At 40.6% G+C, this 12,304-nt stretch overlaps 1 protein-coding gene across 5 annotated transcripts in view; it reads right to left on the bottom strand.

Moving 5' to 3' along the window:
- ppip5k2 (diphosphoinositol pentakisphosphate kinase 2) overlaps positions 1-12,304 on the bottom strand; it is a 236,972-nt gene that overhangs the window by 135,849 nt on the left and 88,819 nt on the right. The window lies entirely within an intron of this gene.

The following is a 12,304-nucleotide window of genomic DNA, read 5'->3' as shown; positions in this document are numbered from 1 at the left end:
CTGCATGAAAAAATGTGTGCTCGAATTTGTCAGTGTCAAGTTTGATTGGCAACAACATTTTGATTTTGTGGCGTTTCGGACATAAACCGGTTTATTTGTTTACAGACAGAAAAGAAAAAATCCACATGATATCCGATGTTTACAACCCAAATCCAAACCAAGTTGATTTTTTTATAATTTGCGTATGCAACACGACAGTAATGACGAAGTGCAAAATATTCTCTGGAGCAAGAACCAATATAACCAATTTCACTCACACAGAAAACTATGTGAAATTATATGCATGAATGTGTAAATACAGCAATGCCTCTGTCAGTTATGTTTTCTCAGGCCCCTTGTGAAATGTCATGACCGACATGAGAAGAGATGGAAGCCAATGCAATAGTTCTAGCAGAGGACTCATAGTAAGCATTATGTCGACTTTTTATTCAATTCAGGCATCTTGTTCAATCACAATCCAGCCTCTCCCTTATTAACTCAGCATAGCTGTCCCTCATCGCTTCATTGGGACAGCTACACTCGCTTCACTCTTTTCACTCACTCACATGTGAAGAGAAACACACAATGTCACACACTTTGCTTTAGTTTTTCCAAGCAGATGCTTTGTATCTGTCCTTGTTCGATTTACTCACCTCGATGTTTACTCTCCTCAACACAGCTGATCTCCATCAGCAAGATACACAAGTTCTCAGTCCATTTTCATTTGGGGGAATAATTATCATATGCATAGCTGGTAGTTGATTGGGTTTTAGGTTTCTTTTTTATTATGTTCTCAATTCACTGTTTATTATTTGCAGCTTACATCATCCGGTAATTACTTTTCAAGTGGCAATGTCTCACTTTTCCAAAAACACTGATCTTCATGTGTGTTCCGCAGATTGTGGCTGCTGCTCTGCATGGGTGAGCCAAGTTCAGGTTCAGAATTGCTTATCTGTTTCAATAATGTTTGTATGCCCAAGTATATTCCTGCACTCTGCATTCAGGATTCAGCACTCATGCCTCTTGCTTTATGAATTAAGTACCTAAATGCAATTGCATGTCATCAGTTCTGGTATGTTTATGCATTCTTTAAGGTTTGTATTTTGTTGCGTCTTGTCCTAACCAGACGCAACAAGACTCCAGTGACAAGCAATCTGTCTGTCTACACTATACATGACACAACACAGCAATATTCATACACTAAAATGATGACAGATGACAATAAAATCAGAATCAAAACAGTCGGACGTATGTTTATTGATTGTAAATATTTTTCTGTCTAAAGCTGCGTATAGACATATGCTTTCTACGGCAAACCCTGAGGGGATAAATACACAGGGCAAATTTACTTTATTAATCGCATCCAAATTCAGTCCATTTTACCATTTAACACTGTTTATGTTCACGCGGTACTCCTGTTGTTATTTTGCCAATCTCCAGATGACAGAAAAGCGGAGAGAAAGTCAGACCATTCTGAATAGGTGTGTGTGTAACAGAGCTCTGGATAAAGAGAGCAAGACCTCACGTACAACATTCGGTAGGTGTGAAACCCTCTGTCAAAATCAAGTTGTTCTGAACCGGCCAGTGAGATGCCGGATTTAATATACTGTTATGATAAGGATTTTAGACCCAATTATTGACTGGGCTGCCCAGCACGACATCTCAGAAATAGAAACCATTTCAAAAATAGAATGCCCTGTCACTTGTCATGTCTGGTTAGAACACGGTGTTAGTATTATAATTTCCAACTGGCTATATTTCCTTATGTAGAATTGTCACCACTGTATCTCTGGTTCATAGTATTTTCTAGCTGATGCTATCGTTTTGTGTCAGCCGCTCTTATACCACATTACAATCATGATCATTTGCATTGTTCTGCTTAAAACATATATTGTATATTGAACGTACATGTTCTCAATTAAAGGGGTCATGACACGAGGAATCAAATTGTCCTTGATATTTTGGCATGCAAGAGGTCATTGTAATATTAAAAAAACAAAAAAAACAATGTACGTTTTAGAACTCAAAGCTTTTTTTGTTCCCACTCTGCAAAAACGACTCATTTTGAAATCTGCTACATTGTGACATCACAGTGCAGTGTTATTTGCGTAGGCCCCGTCTCCACAACATACACAATTACCGCAGTGAGTTGATAGAGAGAAAGCGGCTGGGGTACTGCAACACTGAATGTGGTACATTAGTTTGCTTTTAACCAGCATAAAGTGTAAGGTTAGGTCCCCAGATGTTGTTGTGTTCCTGGCTGTGGAAAAAGTGCATCTCTGCATAGCCTTGTGAAGAATCCCAACGTTAGGAATGACTGGCTAATTCAAACTTGGTTACTGAATGTGTTAAATATGGCCTTAACCAGCTATGAGGTCACTGAGATCAGGACCTTGGTAAATGTTTCATATTAAAAAAAAAAACAAGAAATTTTATTTTATAATAGTATTTTTCCTATGCACCTGCTGATACTTTATCGGGTGAGCGGCTGTTTCTTCTTTTCTGTCACATTCAAAAATAACATTTTAAGCTACAGTATATACACAACTGAACAACACACAACTACTATTTTTTTATTTGCCTTAAGTCAGTTCATATAAGAAAAATTCACAATACAGTGCAGCAATTTGTTTTGTAATTAACATTTTTTATTGATTCCTACAGTAAATAAAGAAAGGCAAAACATATATACATAGATTCAACATCTGCCCCCTCACCCAAAACACAGAGTCTGGGGCAAAACGAAACCTAAGTGCCCAACACGTCACACACAAAACTCTGAACCTTCAACCAAAATTCCTGGATCTCAACACACCACCAAAAAACATGGGCCATGTCTCCATCCTCCGATTGGCATCGCCAGCAGGTGGGTGTGTCTTTAAGACCAAACCTATACAATCTAGAGGGGGTCCAACAAAATCTATGTTAAATCTTGAATTGCATAAGGTGCACCCTTGCGTATCTAGAATCCTAGCCCACACTCCCTCCTCCAATACCAAGTTTAAATCTTTCTCTCATAATCTCTTGATAGAAGTTAAAGCTCCATCCCCCAGACACTGAATTAGCAGGGAGTAATACACATTGATGCCTCATGACCTTTTCCAAAAGCATTAATCACCATTCCCAGAGTATCTGCCACTTTAGGGGGGTGTATGCTACTCCCAAAAATAGTAAAGAGCAGGTGGCGCAGCTAAATACCTGTAAAACTGAGATCTGGGAATCCCAAAATGTTGAACCAAATTTTTAAAAGATCTCAACACTCCTCTCTCATATAGGTCACCAAGTGCAGTATCCCCCCTCACAATCCACTCTGACCAGCAGAAAGGGGACTTATTAATACATAATTTTGGGTTCTGCCATATGCTCGAGGCAACATTTAAATAAATGTCCAAATTAAACACTCTGGACACATTTTTCCATACGGAGGGCAAATGCGAGATAATGGGGTGTAACTTCTCCAATTAGTTTGATAGAAAGGCTTTGAAATGGCGAAATAGGGGCAAGAACTTCCTGTTCAATACAAAATCAGGGAGGGGCTCTCTCAGGTGGAAACAACCAATGAGCCAAATGTCTGAGACCGAATGCATGATAATAAAACAAAATCTTGGGTAGGCCTAGCCCACCTTTGTCAATCAGCCTATGTAATTTATTGAAATGTAATCTGGGAAGTTTACCATTCCAAATGAAGGACTTCACTATGCTATCAAATTGCTTGAAATAAGAGAGGGGGACATCTACAGGAAGAGATTGTTGCAGGTAGTTACATTTTGGAATACAATTCATTTTAATAACATTAACCTTCCCAATCATAGATAAATGTAATGAAGCCCACCTGTCCACATCACTCGAAAACCTTTTTATTAAGGGGTCAAAATTAACTAACTAAATCAGACACTGTTTAGGCCACTGGAAGGTGCCCGGCTGAAAAGCTGTTACTGGGCAGTACGCTGTCAGAGCCAAAGCTTTGGATTTAGACCAACTGACTCTGTATCCTGAGAAATTAGAAAAGGAATTAATAATTCTGTGGAGGCAAGGCACAGATCTAGTCGGGTCGTAGACGAATAATAAAATATCATCAGCGTAAAGCAAAAGCTGGAAAATCATCTTCCTTTCTTATTGCGGCTGCTAATGGCTCCAGGGCAAGACAGAACAATAATGGGGAAAGAGGGCAACCCTGCCAGGTGCCCCTATCCAGAGTGAAACAATCTGAAATTAATCCATTTGTTTGTACCGCCGCTACCGGGTGTCTATAAAGTAACTTAATCCATCCAATAAAAGTATTCCTAAACCCATATATTTCCAAAATCTTAAAAAGACAATCCCATTCTACCATATCAAACGCCTTTTCGGTGTCAAGTGAGATGACAGCGACCGGAGTCTGATCATTCGCCACTGACCACATTATATTGATGAAACACCTAATGTTATCAGAAGAGCTGCGGCCCCAAATAAACCCCACCTAATCTATATGTATAAGAGATGTCATAACTTTACTTAATCTGTTAGCCAGAATTTTTGACAATATTTTTATGTCTAGCTGGTTCAGGGAAATTGGACGGTAACTTTTACACACACATGGATCTTTGTCCTTTTTAAGAATCTAAAAGTTTCTAATATCTTCCTCAGTAGACGAAGATGTGGAACTATAAAGATCAAGATAGAATACTTTAAAAGCATTATTAATATAATGGCCGAGGTAAATATTTCACCACCAGCAGATTTCACTGAGGGAATGGTAAAAAAAGACTCTCTCTGATTTATATATCTAGCCAAAAGCTTCCCTGCTTTGTCCCCCGACTCAAAGTATGACTGTCTTGCCCTGAATAGCCAAAACTCCACCTTCCAAGACAAAATAGTATTATATCTGTATTTCAATCGGGTCAATTCTCTGAGGCCATCAGATAACATTCGGCACTTCAGCTCTGCCTCTGAACTTTTAATATTCCCTTCCGAGGTCACGTGACGCCATGCAAGAAGCAGACGTGTGAGCGACGAGCTCTGCGCAATTTTATACACCCAGTTACACATTTGCTCTTTGAGGCAAAACATGGCAAAGAAGTCCTCGGGCTCTGGAGACATTAAAAGACACTTACGTGTTCAGGATGAAAGCCCCGACAGGCCTACAGACTGGGGACTCGATTTGGATGGCGCGGCGGAAAAGGTGATCCAGCATCAGTTGTCCAACATGTCGATGTTGACGAAGGTTCTTGCTGACTTGGAGGATCTCGCTGTAATACGTCGATCGATTACGGCGATGGAAATAAAATTCTTTGAGTTAGTTATAAGAGTAACTAATGTTGAGAGACGAATCGATTGTCTGGAATCTTCGGAGAGGGAATTAACCACTAATCCGCCCGCGACCAAAGTTGATTTGGAACATCTCCTTGAAAAGCTTGAAGATCTTGAGAATAGAAGCCACAGGAATAACATTCAAATTGTTGGAATTCCTGAGTAAGAGGAGGGCAGAGATATGGTGAAATTCCTAGTCGAGCTTTTTCCGAGTCTGCTCGACATAACAGGCCACAAGCTGGAAATCGAGCGAGCTCACAGAGTCCCAGGTCACAGATTTGCTGAGGGAGATAGGCCCCGATCGATTCTGGCCAGATTTCTGAGATCATCCGATAAAGATCTTGTGTTGCGCCAGGCGAGGAGCAAAGGGAAGCTTTCTTGGAAGAACCATAATATTTTCTTGTTCCCAGACTTTGCGAGTTCAACAAGAGAGAAACGCGAACGGTTCAAGGAATGTAAGAAACTCTTACATCAGCGAAAGATCACTTTTGCTCTGATGTTTCTGGCCAAACTGAGAATAGAAACGAAGGACGGTTGCAAAAAATGTACATGTCCCAATCAGGCAATGTCTTTTAATTAATCAATGGGTGAGTAAACCATTGGGTGTTTCTCATGTGAGTGGGTCGACTTGCTGTACTTACTCTGGCTTTTGAGGAAGCTGGGCGTCATTTTGGTTTCTTTTCTTTTTGCGTTGGCTCCACCGAGCGGCTGGAGTGTTTTGTGAATAACACTTTTCATTAAAGAAACTTTTGCATTGACGAAAGATTACATTTGCATTGAAGTTCTCGGCCAGTTTGAGAGAGGACACTACGGATGACCGCAAAATATCTACATGCTCACACAAAGGATGTCTTTTATAAAGTTGACGGATTGTGTAAGTCATGGTATATACTTTATGCGGCCTCCGAGTGAATTGACTTGACCATCCGGGGAACCGGGATGCCAGTTTTGTTTCTTTTTGTATTGGTTCCGCCTAGCGGCTGGAGCTTGTTCTATTGAATAACATTCCTTTGGAACAGCTGTGGATTAATCTGTTCATTCTTCATGCTTATTCCTCCTGCTAGCAGGAGTTTGTTTTGCTGAGTATTTTTACGGGACATTGGAATGATTACGTCATCCGCTGAACTCATAAAAGCCGGCTCACTGAACATTCGTCTGTCTGTCCGAGGAATCTGAACGGTTTTATATCAGCTGGAATTTGTTTTATGGAAGATCACACCTTTGAAACAGTTCTGTGAATGAATCTACACGTTCTTTGTGTTCATTCTTCCTATTGGCTGGTGTTTATTTTACAAGTATTTTCTGTTATGTAATTTTGCCTCACAAATTTATGAGGCAAAATTACATAACAGAGCAATCCGATGGCAAAGTTGTCATGGACCTTTTGAGTTAAGAGGGATTGTCACCGGTTGGCGCTTTTCTTTTTTCTGTTTGTTTTGTTCGGGGGGGAAGTTCGGGGTTTGATTGTTTCAATAATGGGGAATGTGGTCTGTATAATTTTGTTTTTGACACACAATTTATTTTATCTACTATATCAAAATGTCAAATGTTAATATGAGTGTACTATCTCTCTCCACATGGAATATAAATGGGTTGGGGCACCCCATAAAAAGAAGGAAGGTTATTACTTTTCTTAAACATAAGAAATATGATATAGTGTTTCTTCAAGAAACACATCTCTCCCCGCAGGAAGCTGAAAAATTTGGGAAGATATGGGGTGGACATGTTTTTTTAGTGCTCGCTCAAGTAAGAGCAAAGGAGTCATTATATTGATTAATAAACATCTACAATTCAAATGTCTCAAACAGACTAAAGATAAATTAGTGAGAGTCATTATTGTTTTAGCTGAAATTCAAGGGGAAATTCAAAGGTTGATTTTAACTTTAATCTTTTGATGGACTCAGTCCTTGATCATAGTGAAGCAAGAGAGACTTTTGAACCCATCTGGTAGAGACTATACATTGTTTTCATCAGTCCATAAGATTTATTCTTGAATAGATTTTTTTTTTTTTTTTTAATATCCAAATCCCTCATTTCATCTGTTGTTGATTGCTCAATTGGAAATATCTTAGTCTCGGATCATGCCCTAGTGAGTTTAGAGGTGTTGCCACATACAGAGAAAAAGAAATCATATAGTTGGTGCTTTAATGTGTCCCTTTTGCAAAATCCTGATTTCCAACAAATGTTAAAGACTGAAATCAGTTTTTATATAGAGACCAACTGGTCCTCGGTATCCTCTGTGGGCATGGCTTGGGAGGCACTTAAGGTGGTTCTTAGGGGTTGGCTCATACAGTATGCTTCATCCATCAAAAAATCCAAAGCACGAGAACTCGTGGAGTTGGAAGGAAATTTTAAAAGTGCAGAGGCAGAGCTGAAGTGAAGTATGTCATCTGATGGCCTCAGAGAACTGACCCGATTGAAATACAGATATAATACTATTTTGTCGCAGAAAGTGGAGTTTTTGGTTATTCAGGGCAAGACAAAAGGTCATACTTTGAGTCGGGGGACAAAGCAGGGAAGCTTTTGGCTAGATATATAAAGCAAAGAGAGTCTTTTTCTACCATTCCCTCAGTGAAATTTGCTGGTGGTGAAAGGTTTACCTCAGCCATTGATATTAATAATGCCTTTAAAGAATTTTATCTTGATCTTTATAGTTCCACGTCTTCGTCTACTGATGAAGATATTAGAAACTTTGTGGAACCATTAGATCTCCCTAAACCAACAACTGAGCAAAAAAATTCTCTTGATTCTGAGATAACCTTGGAGGAGCTTGGCGAGGTTATTAAGGCCTTACCTACAGGCAAGGCTCCAGGGCCTGACGGCTTTGCAGCTGAGTTTTTCAAATCTTATGCTACAGAACTAGCTCCACTTTTGCTAGAAGTTTATACTGAATCATTAAAGAATGGAAAGCTTCCGCCAACCATGACACAAGCCCGGATCAGTCTGATTCTTAAAAAGGACAAAGATCCGAGTGTAAAAGTTACCGTCCAATTTCCCTGATCCAGTTAGATGTAAAAATTTCATCAAAAATTTTGGCTAATCGATTAAGTTATGACATCTCTTATACATATAGATCAGGTGGGGTTTATTCAGGGCCGCAGCTCTTCTGATAACATTAGGCATCTCATCAATATCATGTGGTCGGTAGCGAATGAACAATCTCCGGTCGCTGCCATCTCACTTGACACCGAAAAGGCATTTGATATGGTAGAATAGGATTATCTTTTTAAGGTTTTGGAAATATATGGGTTCGGAAGTACGTTTATTGGATGGATTAAGTTACTTTATAGACACCCAGTAGCGGCGGTACAAACAAATGGACTAATTTCAGATTATTTTACTTTGGATAGGGGCACCCGGCAGGGTTGACCTCTTTCCCCATTATTGTTCTGTCTTGCCCTGGAACCATTAGCAACAGCGATAAGAAATGAGAATGATTTTCCAGGGGTGGTGGCAGGAGGTATGGCGTATAAACTCTTGCTTTACGCAGATGATATTTTATTATTTGTCTCTGACCCCAGTAGATCTATGCCTTGCCTCCACAGAATTATTAATTCCTTTTCTAAGTTTTCAGGATATAGAGTCAATTGGTCTAAATCCGAAGCTTTGGCTTTGACAGCGTACTGCCCAGAAATGGCTTTCCAGACGGGTGCTTTCCAGTGGCCCAAACAGGGCATTAAGTATTTGGGTATTTTATTTCCAGTAAATTTGTGTGATTTAGTTAGAGTTAATTTCGACCCTTTAATAAAACGGTTTTCGAGTGATGTTGGCAGGTGGGCTTCACTACATTTATCTATGATTGGGAAGGTTAATGTTATTAAAATGAATTGTATTCCAAAATTCAATTACTTACTGCAGTCTCTCCCTGTAGATGTCCCCTCTCTTATTTCAAGCAATTTGATAGCATAGCAAAGTCTTTCATTTGGAATGGTAAGCGTCCCAAATTACATTTCAATAAGTTACATAGGCCGATTGACAAAGGTGGGCTAGGCCTACTCAATATTTTATTTTATTATTATGCATTCGGTCTCAGACATTTGGCTCATTGGTCGCTTCCACCTGAGAGAGCCCCTCCCTGGTTCTGTATAGAACAGGAAGTTCTTGCCCCTATTTCACCACTGCAGAGCCTATCAAATTAATCGGAGAAGCTAAGTTACATCCCGTTATCTCGCACTTGAACTCAGTATGCACAAAGGTGTCCAGACTGTTTAATTCTGACATTTTTTTAAATGTTGCCTCGAGCATATGGCTGAACCCCAAACTATGCAACAACAAGTCCCCTTTTTGCTGGTCAGAGTGGATTGGGAGGGGGGTTACTACACTTGGTGACCTATATGAGAATGGAGTGTTGAGATCCCTAGATCTCAGTTCTATAAATATTTACAGCTGCGCCACCTGCTCTGTACTGTTTTTGGGAGTGGTTTACACCCTCCTAAAGCGGCAGATACTCTGGGAGTGGTGATTACTGCTTTTGGAAAAGGTCATGAGGCATCAGTGTATTACTCCCTACTAATTCAGAGTCTGGGAGACGGAACTTCAACTTCTCTTAAGAGATTATGGGAGAAAGATCTAAATTTGGTATTGGAGGAGGGAGAGTCTGCTGGGATTATAAAAAATGTAAAATCTGCATCCAGAGACACAAGGGTTCACCTCATGCAATTTAAGATTTTACATAGAGTCTATTGGACCCCCTCTAGATTGCATAGGCTTGGTCTTAAAGACACACCCACCTGCTGGCAATGTCAATCAGAAGATGGAGACACAACTCATGTCTTATGGGGATGTGTTAATATGCAAGAATTTTGGATGAGGATTCAGAGTTTTATGTGCAAGGTTTTTGCCTCTCAAATTTTATTTTGCCCCAGACTCTGTATCTTGGGAGATGGGGCTGTCATTAATTTGGAGAATAAGCACATGAAAAACTGGGTCCTAACTAGTGTTATGATCGCCAGACAGATCACTTCGAGGAGTTGGAAGTCGGCTGGAGTGCCACCGTTTCAGGAGTGGTGTTCAGAGATGTCCAGAGTGGCAGCTCTTGAGGAGGGGGTATCCAGAAGACTGGGAAGTCTGGACATGTTTGTGAAGAAGTGGGGCAGATATCTGTCTTTTTTGGAGGGCTCTCGGGGAGGGACAGTGGAGAGAGAGGTGTAGGGGTTTTATGTGTGTGATTGTTTTATTTATTTTTTTATTTTTATTAATGAATTTATTTATTTATTTATTTTTGTTGTGTGTCTATGGTTGTGTGACCACTGGGGTGTTGTTGGGGGTCGGGTGGGGGGATAGTGGGGGTTGTATATTGATTCTGTATATGTGTGTTCTGCTATTTATATTTAATGGTTGAATCAATAAAAAATGTTAATAAAAAAATAAAAAAAATGTTTTCCATGCTTGTTCAATGAACCGTAAACAATTAATGAACATGCACCTGTGGAACAGACATTAAGACACTAACAGCTTACAGATGGTAGGCAATTAAGGTCACAGTTATAAAAACTTAGGACACTAAAGAGACCTTTCTACTGACTCTGGAAAAACACCAAAAGAAAGATGCCCAGGGTCCCTGCTCATCTGCGTGAACGTGCCTTAGGCATGCTGCATGGAGGCATGAGGACTGCAGATGTGGCCAGGGCAATAAATTGCAATGTCCTTCGAATGTTATCATCGAAGGAATGAGCGTTACACCGAGGTCTGTACTCTGGAGCGGGATCGATTTAGAGGTGGAGGGTCCGTCATGGTGTGTCACAGCATCATTGGACTGAGCTTGCCTGCAATGACAACAAGCTCAACACTGTGCATTACAGGGAAGACATCCTCCTCCCTCATGTGGTACCCTTCCTGCAGGCTCATCCTGACATGACCCTCCAGCATGACAATGCCACCAGCCATATTGCTCGTTCTGTGCATGATTTCATGCAAGACAGGTATGTCGGTGTTCTGCCATGGCCAGCGAAGAGCCCGGATCTCTATCCCATTGAGCACGTCTGGGACCTGTGGGATCGGAGGGTGAGGGCTAGGTCCATTCCCCCCAGAAATGTCCAGGAACTTGCAAGTGCCTTGGTGGAAGAGTGGGGTAACATCTCACAGCAAGAATTGGCAAATCTGGTGCAGTCCATGAGGAGGAAATGCAGTACTTAATGCAGCTGGTGGCCACACCAGATACTGACTGTTACTTTTTACTTTTCCCGGCACCGGCTGCAGCAGTGGGAAGAGGTCTCTGATAGCTTGCGTGCCATGAAAATGACAAAACAAACCAGCAAACTCACTGGAGCCATGACAGCAGAGGTAGCAGAAAGGTCCTCCAGATGGCTGTGGATCACAGGGAGCAAACCGTGGAGTGTGCACGCTACTGGGACACAGGCCAGGGCCTGATCAACCCTGGGCGAGGATGTTGAAAGACCCGAAACACCCAAAGACCCCAGGTTATATCACTGATGATGTGTCCCAGTGCACCAGTAGAACAACAACAGGTGTGTCTAACAATATGACCTATTAATGCACAGAATTATATGAATGAACTTTTTGATTGGCAATTTGTTGTATCTGGCATTCTACAGCTCCCACAATTTTGCATGGTCAATCTGTTTGCACAGACACATTGTAACACATTGAAAGCTATGCCAAATTTACATTGGCAGTCTATTCACACCATCAACATCGCAAAGTTATGCACAATTCACAGCAATGCCACAATTCATGGTGGCAGTCCATTCGTACGTATACAAGTATTGCCACCCATTCCAAGGGCAGTCTGTTTCACAGACAAATCACAAGCAATGCCACCCATTCCATTGGCAGTCGTTCAATAAACTAATCTCAAGCAATGCCATAATTTCACAAACCTAATCTACCTTTTTGAGGCCATGCACAATTACTTGCAAAAATGAATGCACATGGTAAGGATTTTATGTTTGCCAGTCATACGAGGTTATATTTTTTTAATATATTTACAGTATGTATGTTTCAATTAGATTTCCTTCTCTCGAGACCTGGTTTGTTTTGAGTTGCAAAATGACAACGAAGACATTCAGTCCTAAAG

This window comes from Myxocyprinus asiaticus, chromosome 42 (genome assembly GCF_019703515.2).
Source record: "Myxocyprinus asiaticus isolate MX2 ecotype Aquarium Trade chromosome 42, UBuf_Myxa_2, whole genome shotgun sequence".
Lineage (NCBI taxonomy): Eukaryota > Metazoa > Chordata > Actinopteri > Cypriniformes > Catostomidae > Myxocyprinus > Myxocyprinus asiaticus.
The sequence above is the reverse complement of the archived record's forward strand: the minus strand, read 5'-3'. Positions and strand labels throughout refer to the sequence as shown.